The sequence below is a fragment of the Bubalus bubalis genome, chromosome 16 (assembly GCF_019923935.1).
Source record: "Bubalus bubalis isolate 160015118507 breed Murrah chromosome 16, NDDB_SH_1, whole genome shotgun sequence".
Classification (NCBI taxonomy): Eukaryota; Metazoa; Chordata; class Mammalia; order Artiodactyla; family Bovidae; genus Bubalus; species Bubalus bubalis.
Window position 1 is genome coordinate 9,666,081 of NC_059172.1, and position 16,671 is coordinate 9,682,751.

General features: G+C 55.3%; 1 protein-coding gene across 1 annotated transcript in view; it reads right to left on the bottom strand.

Annotated features, from left to right (window-relative positions):
- PRDM11 (PR/SET domain 11) overlaps positions 1-16,183 on the bottom strand; it is a 95,708-nt gene extending 79,525 nt beyond the window's left edge. The window contains exon 1 of the mRNA XM_025266173.3: positions 16,136-16,183. The gene's annotated coding sequence lies outside the window, so the exon portion shown is untranslated. The remainder of the gene's footprint in view (positions 1-16,135) is intronic.
- Positions 16,184-16,671: the final 488 nt, after the last annotated feature.

The following is a 16,671-nucleotide window of genomic DNA, read 5'->3' on the forward strand; positions in this document are numbered from 1 at the left end:
CTGACCTCAGCACTTTGAAACGCCTCCATGCGGTACTCTTCCCATCGACGCTGGAGAAAAGGTGGCCCCTTACTTTCCTGCCACTCAGAGAGGCCGAGTCACTTGTCCAAAGCCTCACATCTATTCACACAATTATTCCCAACAGATGCATACCGAGGCCCGCCATGGCTCAGCTACCAGGATAAGACAGGCGGGTGTCGCTCTCCCGGCTGTGAGAGGCTTGTCGTGGTGCAACCGGCAACTCTGAGCCCCTCTGCTGGGAGTGCAGTCTCAGCTTCACCCCGCCCTGCCCCCACCGCCGATATGACCACGGGAAGCCACCTCTCTGTGCCGGTTCCCCACTAAATGCAGATAATAATGGTGTCTACCTCCTGAGGCTATTCCGAGGATTGAGTGAGATATTATGAGTCAGGACAGCATAGCACCTGCCACGTAGTAAGTGCTCAGTAAACATGAACAGTTCCTGTGGAGCCAGGACCCAGCCCATATTCCTCTTCTGACACCAGCATCCATGCTCTTAACTCAAAGCTGGGCCAGCTCAGTGTCCTTGGTGTGACCGGCAGCGTGACTGCAGAAGGTCTACGGGGAGAATCAGGGAGTGGGTTCCAGTTTCCCCTCTGCCAGCCGCCAGTTCAGACCAGCCCCCTGCGCCTTTCGGAGCCTCGCTTCCTCCAGTCTTAAAACGCATCCCTTGATGGCTACTCTCCCGCCTCCCCGGAGAAGCACCCAGGGTCCCCAGGGTGGCTGCAGACCCCCGCCCACACCACAGGACAGGCCCAGAGAGAAAGCTGCTTCCCCTTCAGGGGCACAGGGCCTCAGCTGAAGCAGCCACTCTCTGTCCTGCCATCTCTGGCTGCTGAGAGCGTTTGCGGCTGGTGCTGGGAAAGGGCCGGGCCCCGGGCCAGCGTTGGTGCTTCTCGCCTCTCAGGAAATAATTCCAACCCTCTGTGCTCACTGACCACACATGCCACGGACCAGAGGGCAAGAGGACAGGCAGGGCTGCCCCACTGGGCACCTTCTGCCAAAACTACCACACTGGGTGGCCTCATGAAAAAGAACTGAACAAGGAGCCAGTTGGCCTGGGTATATTCCCTTAACCCTGCCAGCGCCTAACTGTGCAGCCTTGGGAAAGTCACTTGACATCTCTGGGCCTCTGTCTGCACATCTGTGAAGTGCCTTGACCAGGCTGCCTACTTCAGAGGGCGGCTGTGCAGAGCTGGTTAGATGGTGGCATAAAGGTGGTTTCGAACCTAAAAGGAGGGGAAGAGGGATGGAGGTGTGAGAAAAAGAGCAAAGGGGCCATCCTTTCCAGCACTAACTAGATGATGAGCTGCAGAGATTTACCCCAGGGGCTGAAAGGTAAACCCAGGCCTGGACCAGCCAGTGTGGTCCAGAGGGGCCCCAGGGCTCTCAGGGGAGAGCTTGGCCCCCGGCGGCTTTCTTCTCCTGCTCACCCTGCAGGCCAAGGGAGATCAAATCCCTGGCCACAACAGGCCCCATTGAGAGTCGGCAAATCTGCCCAAGGTATGGGGTTACATTACCAGGTTCCTGGCCACCATCACCAAGCAGAGGGTCAGGCTGACCTCCTTCCCTCCCTGCAGGCCTCGATCCAGAACCGACAGGGCCGAGCCAGGCAGAAATCTGATCGTCCGCTGCCTTCCCAGGCAGCAGCCTCCTCTGGGAAATCAGTGGACAGTGGGCTGAAGCTGTTGTAAAGGCTGGAGCCATCCCAGGCGGCCCATGGGGAACACGGGCCCTCTGCCCTCAGAGGTGGGTCTGGAGCTAACACAGACAAGAGAGCCCAGGATAATAACATTCTTGGGACTGTTACCAGCATCGTGCACATTAAAAATGTTAGTTTACTCAGTCCTCATGGAAGTGCTACACACGCCGCTGTGATCTCTGTTTCACAAAGGATGAAACTAGGCACAGAGGGGTTAAGTCAATTTCCCAGAAACACCAGGATCTGAACCAAGGCATTTGGATTCCAAAGTTTACTTAATCACAACAGCCACCAGAGACAGGAGGAGACACTGAAAAACACACCTTTTGAGTAAGGGTAGAAAAACCCAAGTGTGAAAGAGAAAAGACTCCAGGGGCCATGGCTGTTGTTTCCAGCTCTCTGGGGACTGGCAGAGGGCAAGGGAGCAGATTTTCTCTCTGGCTAAAGAAGAGATGCAGGAATAGCTGGAGATCCTCAGGGAGACATTTGGTTCTGGGCAAAGCCTCAGTGGACAGACTTTAAATATTGCACAGCAATTTTTTAAAAATGCAACTGGCTCCCATAACCCAGCAGCAGCACAAGAATAAAATTAGAATTAAGCTAAATGTACAGCAGTAAGAGAATGGCTAGATAAATGATAATCCTCTCCACTGATACACTACTGTGTTCAGTTCAGTTCAGTCTCTCAGTTGTGTCCCATGCTTTGCGACCCCATAGACTGCAGCACCCCAGGACTCCCTGTCCATCACCAACTCCCAGAGCTTACTCAAACTCATGTCCATCGAGTTGGTGATGCCATCCAACCATCTCATCCTTTGTCATCCCCTTCTCCTCTTGCCTTCAATCTTTCCCAGCATTGGGATCTTTTCCAACGATTTACTACTCATTGATTTACAATGATTTACAGTGATACACTATTGTGTATCAGTTTAAAAAAAAAAAGATAAAAGAAAAAAATTATGGTACGCTCACTACGTAAAACTATGACTAGATCCAAAGTTAAATGAGAAAAGCAATTTGCAGATGAAATCACTTGTTGAAATGTACATATGTATGTACATGCATATACACGTGCTATAATGGTACATATTCCCATAGGCTCTGTGTGCAACGTACAGACGAAGATCTAGACCACAGTAATAAGCAATGATAAGCCCTGCGGAGGAGGTTGGAATGCTATGGTTATCAAGGAAAATCATGTTTCACTTTTTAAATAATACTTGATTTTTTTATAGCAAAAATTTTTCTGTATATTCTTTATATAATTGAAATTTAGTAAAACAACATAATAAAAATACAAGGAGATGTCTTGGGAACAGTGACCTACTGGTCCCCGGATGTGTGCAAGCCCATGCATTGGGGTGGAAGGATTTACCACAAGGATGGAGGGGTCCAGCCCTTCTGACCCTCACAGCCTCATCAGAGGAGGAGGAGAAAAGCCCTTACTGCCCCCGCACTGTGAATGTTTTTAAAGCAGCACAGAATCTCAGGCCCTGGAGGAGGGAGAGGCCAGGAGTTGGGGACCCTCACGGTGACACAGGTGTGCCAGAGGCCCACAGGCCAGCTTCCGAGTCCACCTCCTGCCACCCAGCTCCCCCCCATTCTCCTTGCCCCAGTAATGCCGTCCCGGCCCCTCTGTCCCAACAACCCTCAGCCCCCAGCCAGCATGTCTGGTATCAGGCTTAGACTCCCAGGATCGGGGCCATGCCTTTGGGAAGACCTCACACCGGGGTGGGGGGGGCAGGAATTCAGGAAGGAAGGAGAAAGTGACTTACAGGCTGAACGCACCTGACTGTAAACTGAGCCCAGACAAGGGCCCAGGCCACACGAAGAGCCCTACCTAATCCAACAGCCTGAGCCCCAGCCCGCAGACCCCCAGTCCTGGTCAGGCACCTAGCTCCTGACACTAACAAGCCGAGATCAGTGCCGCTCTCACCTTCAGGACAGCTACCCGGCCAAGAAAAGAGCCAGGATCCACTCCCCTGGTGGTTTAGTGGCTAAGACTCCACGCTTCAAATGCAGGGGGCCCGGGGGTTGATCCCTGGTCAGGGAACTAGATCCCACATGCCACAACTAAAGACCCCACATGCCACAGCCAAGTAAATAAACACATATTTTTAAAAAAAGGAAAAGAGCCTCGAGGTATGGGTCCAAGTTCCAGCTCTGCCCCTGACTTCCTACAAGACCGTGGCAAAGTCACTGAACCCTATGGAGTCTCAACTCCCTCATCCACAAAATGGGCTCACAGTATCTATCTCCCAAGCCTACCGTGAAGATGAAATGAGACATCATCCATGTAGCTCCTTTGTGAACCATACAGACTCCCCACAAAACACAAGGCCTCATCCGTACCATGGATGAGAAAAGGAGGTGGCCACACCTGAGGGCCAAAAGCAGCCACACTTGCTACAAGACAGGTGTGAGTCCATCCAGAAGGGCAAAGGAGCCTTTCTTGGCCAGTGTCCTTGATCGAGAGCCAGGGTGCTCGGGGGGCGGGGGCAAGCAGGGAGCCGCCGAGAAGTGCCAGGGGGAGTCCTAGTTTCTACCTGAAACTGAGGAAGGGAACCCTGGGAGATGGGCCAGCAAGTCCTGGCCTCACCAGCCCAGGGAGCCGGAGCTGGGGCAGGTGACAGAGCTACAGGGAGGCCGGAGGGAGAAACAGCAAGGCTCAGTCCCTGCCAGAGGACACTGGAGCAGAGGGCCAGCCTTGGAGCACCTGGGAAGGAAGGCCACACAGCCCATGAAGAACAGGCTCGGAGGGGCACCTATGAGGAGAGGGGCGGCCAAGAAGCAAGACGGTGCCACTCACTGCTCACAGAGAAGTGCCAGCTCTGGGAGTGGCCGGGGCAGCAGGACGAAGCCTGGAGGGCGGGAGGCGGGGAGTCCAGCTGCCCCAGAGTCGTCCTTTCCTGCCTCAGGAGAGGCAAACCTCCAAGTACCACCACAGTGAAAGTGAAGTTGCTCAGTCGTGTCCGACTCTTTGCGACCCCACGGACTGTAGCCCACCAGGTTCCTCTGTCCATGGGATTTCCCAGGCAAGAGTACTGCAGTGGGTTGCCATTTCCTTCTCCAGGGGATCTTCCTGACCCAGGGATCGAACCCGGGTCTCCTGCACTGCAGGCAGATACTTTTGCTGTCTGAGCCACCAGGGAAATATCTTCCAGCACCACCAAGACCACAGTCAAAACCAGAGCACCCCAGTGACTCCTGCAAACGCCTGCTGGACTCCCCGCTGAATGGCAGCCAGACAGGCCTGCTGCGTGGGGCCCACCACCAACAGGGAGCTGCAGGGAGGGAGCCAGAGCCTGGGCCACCCCGCACAGGGCCCCGAGGAGGAGAGCGTAGGTGGGGCGGACAGGGGAGGTCCTCCCCGCAGCTCCCTGATGGGGAGGACCTGTGGCCACATGCAGGCCCAGGAGCACCGTGGTCTGTTCCCAGGGGCCCCGGGACAGGGCAGTTACCTCCTCTCGGAACAGGAAGCTGGGCCACAGCAGGAACTCTGCTGCCCCGCCACCGCGCCGTCTGCTCCCGGGAGCTGGCCTCGTGGGGACAGCAACCCTGCCTTGCCACCTCCATCAAGCGTCCAGCCCTCAGGCCTCAAAAGCAGGCCTCAGCTTAGCTCTGGCCCATCAGAAAGGGTTCGTGCAGGAAGCAGCTTCAGGCTTTCGTCCACGGCTCCCCTCTTAAGCGAACCCCAGGCTCCTCACATACCAGGCTCCTGGGGCCTGGCCAAACCCCCCAAACTCAGCCCCGGGCCTCAGGCCTTCCCCCTCCCAAATGCGGCCCTGGACTCCTACAGGCGGCCGACACACCCCGTGAGCTCGCAGCACTGGCAGCTTAGGGCAGGGCGGGGTGGGGGGCACAAAAAGGTTCCACCACGGCCATCCAACCACACCAGACACCCACCCACTGACCAGGACGGCCTGGGAAGGCCCGCCCCTCACACCGGAGAACGGCCTGCCTGTCCAGCCCGGACTGACTCCCGGAGCAACTAGGTACCAGGCAAACTCTGGAGTCTGCTTACCAGCCACTCACCCCTCTGGGGACCACGAGGCAGCCTCCCTCAAGGCCGAAGACCAAAGGGAACTTCCGCACGGATGGCCCCTTCGGGCCTTAAAGTGCCCACGCAGCCGTGATCTTCTCCCCCACCACACGACCTCTGACCCCAGGCCAGTCTTGAGGTCTCAACTCCTTAGCTGAGCAGTCAAGGCTTTCCTGGGCTGGCCCTGACCTGCTTCTCCAGGGCCCGTCCACCACCTCTTCTCCAAACATTCTGATCACCTTCCATGCCCGGAACCCTCAGAACTGCACGTCACCTGCCTTTTGCACATACTGTTCCCGGCGCCAACAACGTCCTTCCCTCTTCCTCCACCCAGCAAACTCCTACTCCTCCTTCAAGGTCCAGCTCAAAAGCACTTCTGGGAAGCCTAACGCCCCTCTCCCCTCCCCCGCTACCAAGGCAGAATACTTGCTCCTTTTCCCACCTTGTCTCTGAGCAGCAGGGCACTTCCTACCTTCAATCACAGTTAGGATCTGGGCCAGAGCTGCTCAAGCTATTTATGGTAAAGAGGCTTTTTTTTTTAAGTTTTCCAATCTGTTGCCAACTGATGCTTTTGTAAATTACAATAAGAAATGATGCAGCGGTGTCAAGTCAAGTTGTCTATATGAGCTTCCCAACACTTACTCTAAGGTCTGCACCTACCGTGCTACGGACCAGTAACAGGAAACTCACAGATGGGCAGTGGTTTGTGGACCACCCTCTCCTTGGCCCTGGGGGACTCTGCCCCTGGTGCTTCCAGTTCAGGGCCCATCCAAATTACGTTTATGTTTGGACCTCCAGAGCCCAAAGGGGTGCTCCTTGAACAAGTGCTGACCCAAATGCTGCAAGGGAAGGTCCCAGCAACCCAGGAACAGGGGCAGCACCTGCGCCAGGCACCCCCATTCTCAGGTGAGCCCGTAGACACACAGAGAGGGTAACTGGCCTGATGTCTGGTCCAGGCTGTTCTTTCTCTTACTGCCTGGCATCACAGGGCACACTTCTGGAATCTGCAAGCCCTCCAGTCCACTGTCCCTCCCAGCACAGGCTCCTGACAGCAGTTTCCACTGCAGGAACAGTGAGGCAGCCCCTCACAGTGATGAAGAGCTCGGCCTCTGGAATCAGACCTAACCAGGATGCAAATCCCGGTTCAGCCTTTAATAGCTGTGTGACCTTGGGTAAGTCACCTCACGTCTCTGGGCCTCGATATTTGCTCTGTAAACTGAGGCTATTAAGATGATTTGGGCAGCACCCTGCTACAGGCAGGGCCCATATACACCGATAAGCTGCATTCAAGTTTGGCTGTCACTGATGTTTATAAAGGGCTTCCCCAGTGGCTCAGTGGTAAAGAATCTCCCTACAATGCAGGAGCCACAGGAGATGTGGGTTCGATCCCTGGGTCGGGAAGATTCCCTGGAGAAAGGCACGGCAACTCACTTCAGTATTCTTGCCTGGGAAACCCCATGGACAGAGGAGCCTGGCAGGCTCCTCTGTGGGGTTACAAAGAGTCCAAACATGACTGAAGCGACTTTGCACGCATGCCTGCACGATGTTTATCAAACACCTGGGATTGCCCCGTCCAAAATTCTGACCTGGATCTTCCCTTTCTGCTCATCCTCCCTTTGCAAGACCCAACATCTCCTCTTGGGGGTAAATTCTGCTCAGTTGCTGAGTTGGCTGATTCCCTCTGCAGATCCCATTGCCCTGCCCTCCCCTCACCCCAGGCTAAGGGGCTTCTGCCATGACACCTTCAGCCTCTGAATCTCTTCACCTCCTCCCCAGATATCAGCCCCTCTGACTTTTCCTCTGGGACACAGCTGGTCTGAGGAAGGGCCTTGACCCACCCCAGAAAAGCCCCATTGGCTCGGGTTGGAACAGTGAAGTGCTGGGTTGTGTGGCTGAGTGGGGTCCCAGCCTTCAACTCCTCCCTCACCCACCCAGAGCCCACCCGCCCTGTACCTTGGGCCACGACAATGCTGAGTCCAGCCCGGCTGGGTCCCAGTCGGCTGCCCCTACAAGAGACTCACTCCCTGCTGAGGCTGTGGGTCGGGTGGGCCGCTCCCCACGCCCCGCAGCCATCCCGGAGCCTCCCAAGCCGGCCATGTCCATCCCTTGGGCATCGGGCAGCAGGATCCCTCCCCGGCCCTCAGCACTTTTCCTTGGGGAAAGTACGAGATAGTGAGAGAAGCTGCTCTGGGGAAGCTGACATCGTGGGGGTGGTTCCATATATACTTGCTCAGTGACGTCCACAGCAGCCCAGCCCAAGACAAGCTGATAGCCTGCCTGCTGATCCCTCTCGCCCCCAACCCTGCCTGGAAGAAGCAGTCTACCGGTCAGCACATCGCTGACCACCTCCGTTCCTTCACACACATCATCTGGGGTCTGCTGCCTCGGTCCCCCCAGAACAGGGCGAGCTCCAGCCACCGCAGATATGTAAGCAGGGGCTGGACAGCCTGCCCTTTGGGAAGGACTGGGCCAAACGCTCTGAGGCCCCCCTTGTGCTCTGATTCCAGGAAGTGGAGGCCTGGGGTGCAGAGGAAGAGATGCTAGATTTGGAGTTAGAATGTTAGCTTGGTCGCTCCCTAAGTTGCAGGACCTCAAGCAAGCCACTTCCTGTCTCTGAGCCTCAGCTTTCTCAACTATAAACTGGGCGTTATGAGAGTGGTTCTGCTCACTTCAGAGGCTAACGATAAAGGATGTGGAGTAGTGTGAAGTTGGGGAGAGGTCTGGGTTGCCCTTATAGGTCAGGTTGGGGGACGTGGGAGAGGGGTGTCAGGGAAAGCCCTAGAAGGTGCCGAAGGCTCCAGAGGCCTAGGGGCACCTCACTTTGCAAACAGGGCTCCCATCTGTCAGCATCCACCCTGATCTGGGGCTGGTACTGCGGAGCAAGACAGCGAGCAGCCCTCTGTCCTTCACCTCTGCTCCCCTCACCCAGAGTCGTTTCACTGGAGACTCTTAGTTGGTCCAGATATACCAGTAAGATTTGATTCGTGAGGTTCCAGGTGGGGAGAGGGTCCCGAAACCAAGGGCTTATCAAACTCTGGGTTGAAAGCACCCAGGGGTCCTGCAGGGAAATTGTGAAACTGAAAGTCACTCAGTCATGTCCGACTCCTTGTGACCCCAGGGACTGTAGTAACCCCAGACTCCTCTGGCCATGGAATTCTCCAGGCCAGAATACTGGAGTGGGTAGCCTTTCCCTTCTCCAGGGGATCTTCCCAACCCAGAGTTCAAACCCAGGTCTCCCACATTACCGGTAGATTCTTTACCATCTGAGCCACCAGGGAAGCCAAGAGCTTATAATCAAATCCTGGGTTGAAAGCACCCAGGGGCCCTGCAAGGAACTATCACATAACACAAGGAAACCTCCTTCATTAAGGTGGGTTTCTTCAGGCGTTTGGAAAGATCAGATGATGGCTGTGTGATCTGAAGCTAGTCACTTACCCTCTCTGAACCCAAGTTTCCTCATCCAGAAATGGATGAGGAAGAGACCTTATGGGGCCGATGTCAAGTGCCCTGATGCTCGATACATGGTCCTCTTAAAATGTGGTCCTGAAAAAACACGGAGGAAGGAGTTTTTTTCCACAGCAGGTAATACAGGACTGACATGACCGTCTCTGTTTACAGCAAGGGAGACTGAGGCCCAAGCATGTTTGGCTTTGAACACAAGCCCGTTGGGGGAGTGTGTCTGAAGGTATGGTCAGGTCACCTTTAAGTAGAGACCCCTGTGACTATGCACCCTCCCATCTCCGGGCAGTGCCGTCCCTGTGGTCCCGATCTCACATCCACGGAGCTGGACCCCCAGAGCTGGCCCTGTGCGGCACCGGTACTCGGTGCTGCTTCCCGGGGAGCTCTGTGAGACCAGCACCATTACCACCCTGACTGTGCGGATGAGGAGGCAGGCAGACGCTAAGGGGGCAGCCTCTTACCCGCTGTCTCCCAGCTGCCGAGAGCAGGCGCAGGGCTGGACCTGAGGCCACTCCCCCCTCCAGGGCGCCCCGCCCACACACTGCCTCTCCATCCCACCCCGCTGCCAAGAGGCCAGTCCAAGGGACTTTGCCGCATCTTATCTGGGGGTGCCATGGCTACTCAGAAGTGAAGTCAGACACACTCCAGGAAGCCTTCAGCCCCCAGAACTGTGCTCCAACCTAACTGCACTGACTCTCAGTGCGGAGGGGCAAGGCCTCTCCCCCCGCCCCCACCCTCCCTTTTGGAACGGCCTCCACCATGCCCTCATCCTCACCCTCTCCTACCCTGACGCTGTAACAGCCTCCCAACTGGCCTCCCTGCCTCCAGCCTCACACCCAAGCTGCCGCTGCTGTTGACGACTGGGACCTGGGCCTGCTCTCCATGTCAGCTTTCTCCTCATAAAACTTTCTGTGGCTCCCAGAGGCCCCACAGACAGAGTATAAACTCCTCTGCAGAGCGGTCATAACCTTTTTACAATCTGGCTGGGATAGAGTCTCCGTGTTAGGTGGGATGGCTCAGGAGCCAGGAAACCTGAGTTCAAATCCCAACGCTGCTGCCAACCAAATGGGAAACCTTGGGCCAGTTAGTCCACCTCTCTGAGCCTCGGGCTCCTAAAGGGAAATAACAGCACCAATCTCAGGGTGCTGCTGGGAAGATGAAATAGAAAACACGTCATGAAGGACTTTGCATCCATTAATAGTAAGTGCTCAACTCATTCATTCATTCCACAAATACAAGGCCTTACTATGTGCCATGCACCGCTCATGCAGCCCTGAACAAAACTGACAAAACTCCCCACTCTGGGAACTTATAGTATAATTAAGGGAGGCAGACAAAACCAACATAAGTAAAACCCAAGGCATGTTGTACATGCTGTGCACTATGGAGAAAAAAAAAAGGCAGGGAAACAGTGGGATAAGGGGACAGGGGTTGCGATTTTAAACAAGTGCCCATGAGAGGGTGACATTTAAGCAAATCCCAATGCAGGTGAGGGAGCCTACCATGGAGAGTACCCACTTTACCAATGGGTAAGAGTGTTACAGCGGTGGGAACAACCAGTGCAAAGGATCCGAGGCAGGATCAGAACTGGTGTGTTAGTCATATTACTATTATCATCACTATTATTTCTTCCCAGTTTCATCTCCCTTCACCTCCTCCCCTTCCTGCACCCTTCAGCCAAATGAACTACCAGAGCCTCCCCAAGCCCTTCTGTGTGCACATGCCTTTGGACAAGTCACACTCCAATGCTGGAATGCCTTCCTTTCTCTCCAACTTCTACTTATCCTTCAAAACCCAGCTGAAAGGCCTTCTCCTCAGGGAGGCTTTCCTTGACTTAGAGTCCATGGCCCACTCTCTTGTCCCCTTCTGCTGTAACCTGAAACTGCATGGTTAACTGCCCACCTCCCCAGACGGATCAGTGAGTTCTGGAGGGATAAGGACTGGCTTTCACATTGCACCCCTAAGCACAGCACAGTGAGGTTCTGTGCACTGACCACCTGATGAATGAAGGCAGAAACGAAGGATGCCCCAGTCCTCCCCCCTTACAGAGCCCTCGCCCTGGGCATGCCACCACGAATGACCGCCTCTGTGAATGCTGGCCATTTCAACGCAGATATAAATCTGCAATATGAAACAGGCTTTTTAAAAATAACAGCACATTTTTCTTTTTCCTTCATTGTTTTTTTTTTTCTTTCTGCACGGCTTATTTTTCCGGTGCAGCCCTGGACCAGCTGTAGGGAAGTCCCTCCCAGGCCCACTCTAAGAACACAGGGCTCTGGGGCCTCTAAGGACTCCTAGGCCCTAACAGGGATGGAGGAGGCACCAGATGGTTCTAGACGAGCTCTGGCACCAAGGCTACCAGGCACCTCTGAGCCAGAACCTTTTTGCTCAAATGCGATGTTAGGTGGGTTACCGCTGGGAAACCTTATAGCCCCATGTGACTTTTCCAAAGCGGCTTCTCCTTGATGGGTCTGGAGTTCTCTGCCCTCACTCTAAGAGGGCATCCTAGGGAGATGGCATCAGATTCAGGGTTCCAATTCTGGCTACATCATTGGGTAGCCCTGGATCCTTTCCATCACCTCTTGGGGCCTCAGTTTCCCCATCTGTGAAATGGAAATAATAATAATACCTATCTCTGTTTTCTGCATATGGTATGTGACATGCTTAGGACTATACCTAGGACACAGTAAGCTTTCAGTAAATATTAGCTGCCTTCATCACGATGACCTTCATTTTCATCAGCCCTGGATCTCTTATTGTGCAGTTCCTTCACTAAATCATATACTCTCCAGATCAGAGACCTCAACGATCTGCTAAATCTCACCCTCTTGGCCCTCCTGGAATTTTCTCTCATACATCCCAGAAACACAGTCCTTCTGGGGGTATGAACATCTGTAAATATGGAAAGCTTGGTATCCATACTCTAAGGGCCAATCACTTTGCCTGCCACACCTGACACCTCCTTCCTGCTGGACCTACCTGCCCACACCCCAGGGAAGCAACATTTATAAGGAATCCTGTCCTTAGCTCCCAGCACACCATGAGCCTGCAGCCAATGCTCAGAGATTCATCACGTGCACAGACAATGGAGACACAGCAGCATGTGCACACCACACCAGGCCCTACCCTCACAGAGCTTACGGTCTGATCAAAGAGTAAGACTCAATCAACGTTGTTGTTCTTCAGTCGCTAAATTGTGTGTTTTGTGACCCCATGGACTGTAGCCTGCCAAGCTCCTCTGTCCATGGGATTTCCTAGGCAAAAATACTGGAGTGGGTTGCATTTCCTTCTCCAGGGGATCTTCCCAACCCTGGGGTTGAATCTGAGTCTCCTGCATTGTCAGGTGGGTTCTTTACCACTGAGCCACCAGGGAAGCCTGCAATCTGTAAATACACCAATAAATGTAAAACCACCACTAAGACGAGTGCTATAAAGGAAAGGCACATGGGCCGTGAGAGACTGCCATGGAGGGCTTGACCTAACCAGGGAGGGCTTTCCTGAACAGGTGATGCTGAAGCTGAAAGATGAAGGATGAGGAGACCCACACAGGTGCAATGGAACACATCACCAGGGCAGGGAAACATGAGTAAAGTACTACGTTCGGCTGAACATGATGAACGGAGGGATTCAAGATGGTGTCCCCACAGTGTCTAAGGGCAACTGAAGGATTCCAGAAGGCTTTTCGGGCAGGGGTTGACAGACTCAGATTTATTTGTCAAAAAGATCACCCTGGCCACTGAGGATGAGCTTTTCCAAGCCTGTGTGTGTGTATGTATCTCTGCCTAGAATGCTCCCCCAGTCTTTGTATCAGTCAGGACAGGCTAGGTTATGCTGCAGTAACAAACAACCCCCAAATCTAAGTAGTTTGAAACAACAAAGGCTTAACCATCACTGATGCTGCACGTCCATCATGAGGCACCAAGGGGGTTCCACTCAGGGAGCGGCACAGGGACCCAGGCCAGCAGAAGCAGCCACCAACCCTACCTCCTGCCATTTGCCACACCACAGGAAAAGAGCACTCAGGAGGGTCTCAAGACCAGCAACCAGATGCTCTGGACCAGAAGCGGCATGGGCACTGTAGTTCACAACTCACGGCCCCAGCCAGCACAAGGGGAGCTACAGTCAGTGCTACACATGCCTGCCTGGAGGAGCTGGAAATATTTAGGGTGTAGCATTAAGCACCACCAGACACTCACTCCATCTTGCTGTCCCCCAACCTTAACTCATTCATTAGATCACAACTGTTTCAGTATTCCAGAAGGAGGGACCGACATGTGCCGGAGAGATCAGAGAGATGCAGGGAAGACGGAAGACGAGGCCAAGGAAAGGATAGGCCCACATCACTCAGAGGCTTCTAAACCATGGGAACAATTTGGTTCTTTACCCCACAAGTACTGTGAAGACTTTTCAATGCTTTATGCGGAAATGGGGAGTCTGCTGTGATCTTCTTGGGAACAGATCACTCTGCCACCCTAAGACTGACGTGGAGGGGAGGTCACAGGTGGAGTTAGGAGGCTCGTGCTATTGTCTTGGGAATAGACAGTGGTGCTTGACCAAGATGCTCAGGAAGAGAAGACAGAGAAGATGTGGATGGAGTCAATTTAATAGGCTGAAGTTCCCTAGATCTGGAGATACAGTGGATTGCAGTGTGGGAATGGAGACACCAAGGTTTCTGCCTTAGGGACTAGCAAGATGGTGGCAGCCTTGGACAAGATGAGAGCCCTGGAGGTGGTTTAGGGATGAAAATGATGGAACAGCCTCGGACTCTGTGTGTGGGTCATAACTATGAGATAGTCAAGAGAACGAGCTGAGGAGGCAGCTGAATAAACAGGAATGACTCCTGCCTACTCGTCCAGTGGTCTTCACTTCCTTCACACTTGCCAAGAACTTAGAACCAAGGGAAACCCCTCCCCCATTTAAGTCCAGGTGAGGAAACATTCAGAAGTCTTACTTGACACCAAAGACAACAAATTTTTGAAACATATCAATGCAAAGGGTCAAGAGGACAGAACTGTAACTCAGGTCAGAGTAGTATGTAAGTGATAGCTGTGAGGGCTGGTGAAGGACTCCTGGGACCAGTGAGGGGAGCCCCTCACCTCTGAGCACGTCATTACGGTAGGCAGCATAGACTCTGCCTCAGTTGCCCCTTGGAGGCCCCAGCAAATTTGGGACTGAATGGACCCGGGTGGAGCTTGTTGGGCAATTCTGATATTCCCTGGAGAGTGTTCTGCACTAATCACAGGAATAAAAATACTTTTTAACTCACTGTGGGCTATGGGCTAGGCACTGTCTCTGTGCTGTCTCATTCCATCTCACAACTGCCTGCCCAGACAGGCTTTGTTGGCCCTACTTTAGGGATGGAGGAGCAAGATCCAGAGAGGTCAAAGGCAATCGTGCCAAGTCCAAAGTCCCAGGTCAGTATGAAGGGGAAGGAGGACTCCAATGGAGAAGCCCTTTTTCATTAAACTAAAGCAACCGGCCTGGGCTCTATTCCAGAGAGGAAGGTTTACAGACACATGCCTACACAGAACTCTGCTCACCCACCTCTGAGAAAGTCAGTGAGCAAAAATCATGCCCCATTCCCCAGGGAAGGTGAGTTACATCTGCCCCATGGACCTCATAGTCCCAACCCCTTCCTTTATCTCAAGGGGAAGTGAGGGCGAAGGACAGCTTGGGTGCCACAGGCATCATGCTTCATGGAAAATTATTTTGCTACAGCACAGACAGAATCCCCAGTTTATAGGTTTACAGGCATCAAGAGCCCTGTCTCATTCTTCCCCCTGTCCCCGCGGACAAAGAGCTGGGTGTGTTTCCTTTCAGCCACTCTAAATTATATACAACAGCCTTACTCCACATGAAACAAGCATCTGAGAAAGAAGAGAGGTTTAACATTTTTCTCCCTGAAGTCCCAGCCCATCCCGGGGGTGGTCTAAGCCCCTATCGCCCAACACCACCCCGTACAAGACACGAGCAACTTTTCCACCGGCACCGACCAGCGCTCAAGACAATCTGTATTCTCCTTGCAGCCACTTGCCTGGGGCGTGCTGGCCTTGACCGGAGAAAGGTCATCGGCCGCCAAGTGCCTGCAGAGGAGACTACCTTGGGGATTGCGGGGGTAGGGGGTGGGAATGGGGGGTACACTCCGGAGAGATTTCCCGAAGAGTCTACACCGCATTCCCGAAGAGTCTACACCGCACCTGGGATGCGAAACGTGTTAAAAGAAATGCCCCCGGCGCGACCACGTTTACCGGGAAATCGTGCACCGCGTTGGAAAAAGGGCCCCCCACCGCACCCCGGCAGGACTCATGCCTCCCACGTCCGCTGCAACCCCCGTGGCCGAGCCGAAAGCGCGCCCCCCCCCCCCCCCCCCCCCCCCCCCCCCCCCGAGAACTAGGCCAGCAGCGGCGGCGGCCGCCGCGGCGAGCCGTCCAGCCTGCGGCGCCCCGCCCCGCCCCGCCGGTGTCTCAGCGTTCTCAGGCCGAACGCCCGGGGCCCGGGCGGCCGCTGCCATTGGTCGGCGGCCACGTCCGTCAGCGGGCGGCACGCCGGCGCAGAGCAAAGGCTACATTGTAACAAGGCAGGCAAGCGAGCGAGCGAGCGGGGCGCGGGCGGGGAGGAAGGAGGCGGAGGGGCGGCCCCCGAGTCCCGCAGCGGCGGCGGCAGCTACCTGCCGAAGGGTTAACCCACCTCGGGCCGGGGCGAGCCGCACCCCCACCGCCACCACCCCGCTCCTGCGCCGCCCGGACCCCCCTGCGCCGCGGGCGCTGCACCCCCGGCCGCCCGCCGCCCCCGCGGCCGCTCGCAGCCCCTGCCCCGGCGGCCCCCCGCGTGCGTGCGCGCGCGCTGGCAAACTGCCGAGCGCTTTCCGAAGCCATTTTCAATGGCCACAGTGGCTACCGGGGCTGACTCACCTTCCCGGGAGTGCCGCGGCAGCCGCGGGGCCCGGGCGGCGCGGGCGGGCCCGGGCGGGCGGCTCGGCGGAGGCGGCGCGGCCCCGGCTGGCGGCCCCCGCGGCGGGAGCGGCCGCGCTGCGGGCGCGCTGGGCCCCGGCAAAGTTTCAGCGCCAGCCTCGGCGCGGCGGCGGCGGCGGCGACTCGCTGCTGCTCTCCTCCCCTGCTTTGACCACCATCTTATTAGTACAGGAAATGACATGGAAAACGGAAGAAAGCGGCGTTTGGGGCAGACGCGGACCCCCCAATTCAGGGGCCCGGAGCCGGGACTCACCAGCCGCGCGTCCCAACCCGGCCCCGGGAGAAAACTGCCGGGGTCCCCTCGGCGCCCCCGCCCCGCGCCGTGCCTGGAGGGGAGCGGGGGTGGGGGGAACCTGGTTCCTCGAACCCAAAAGGACAGGGCGACTTTTATAAACCAGCCCGGGAGAAATCGAGAAAAAAAAAAAAATGAAAAAAAGAAAAGGTTAAAAGAACTTTCGAACTGGGACACTTTTTTT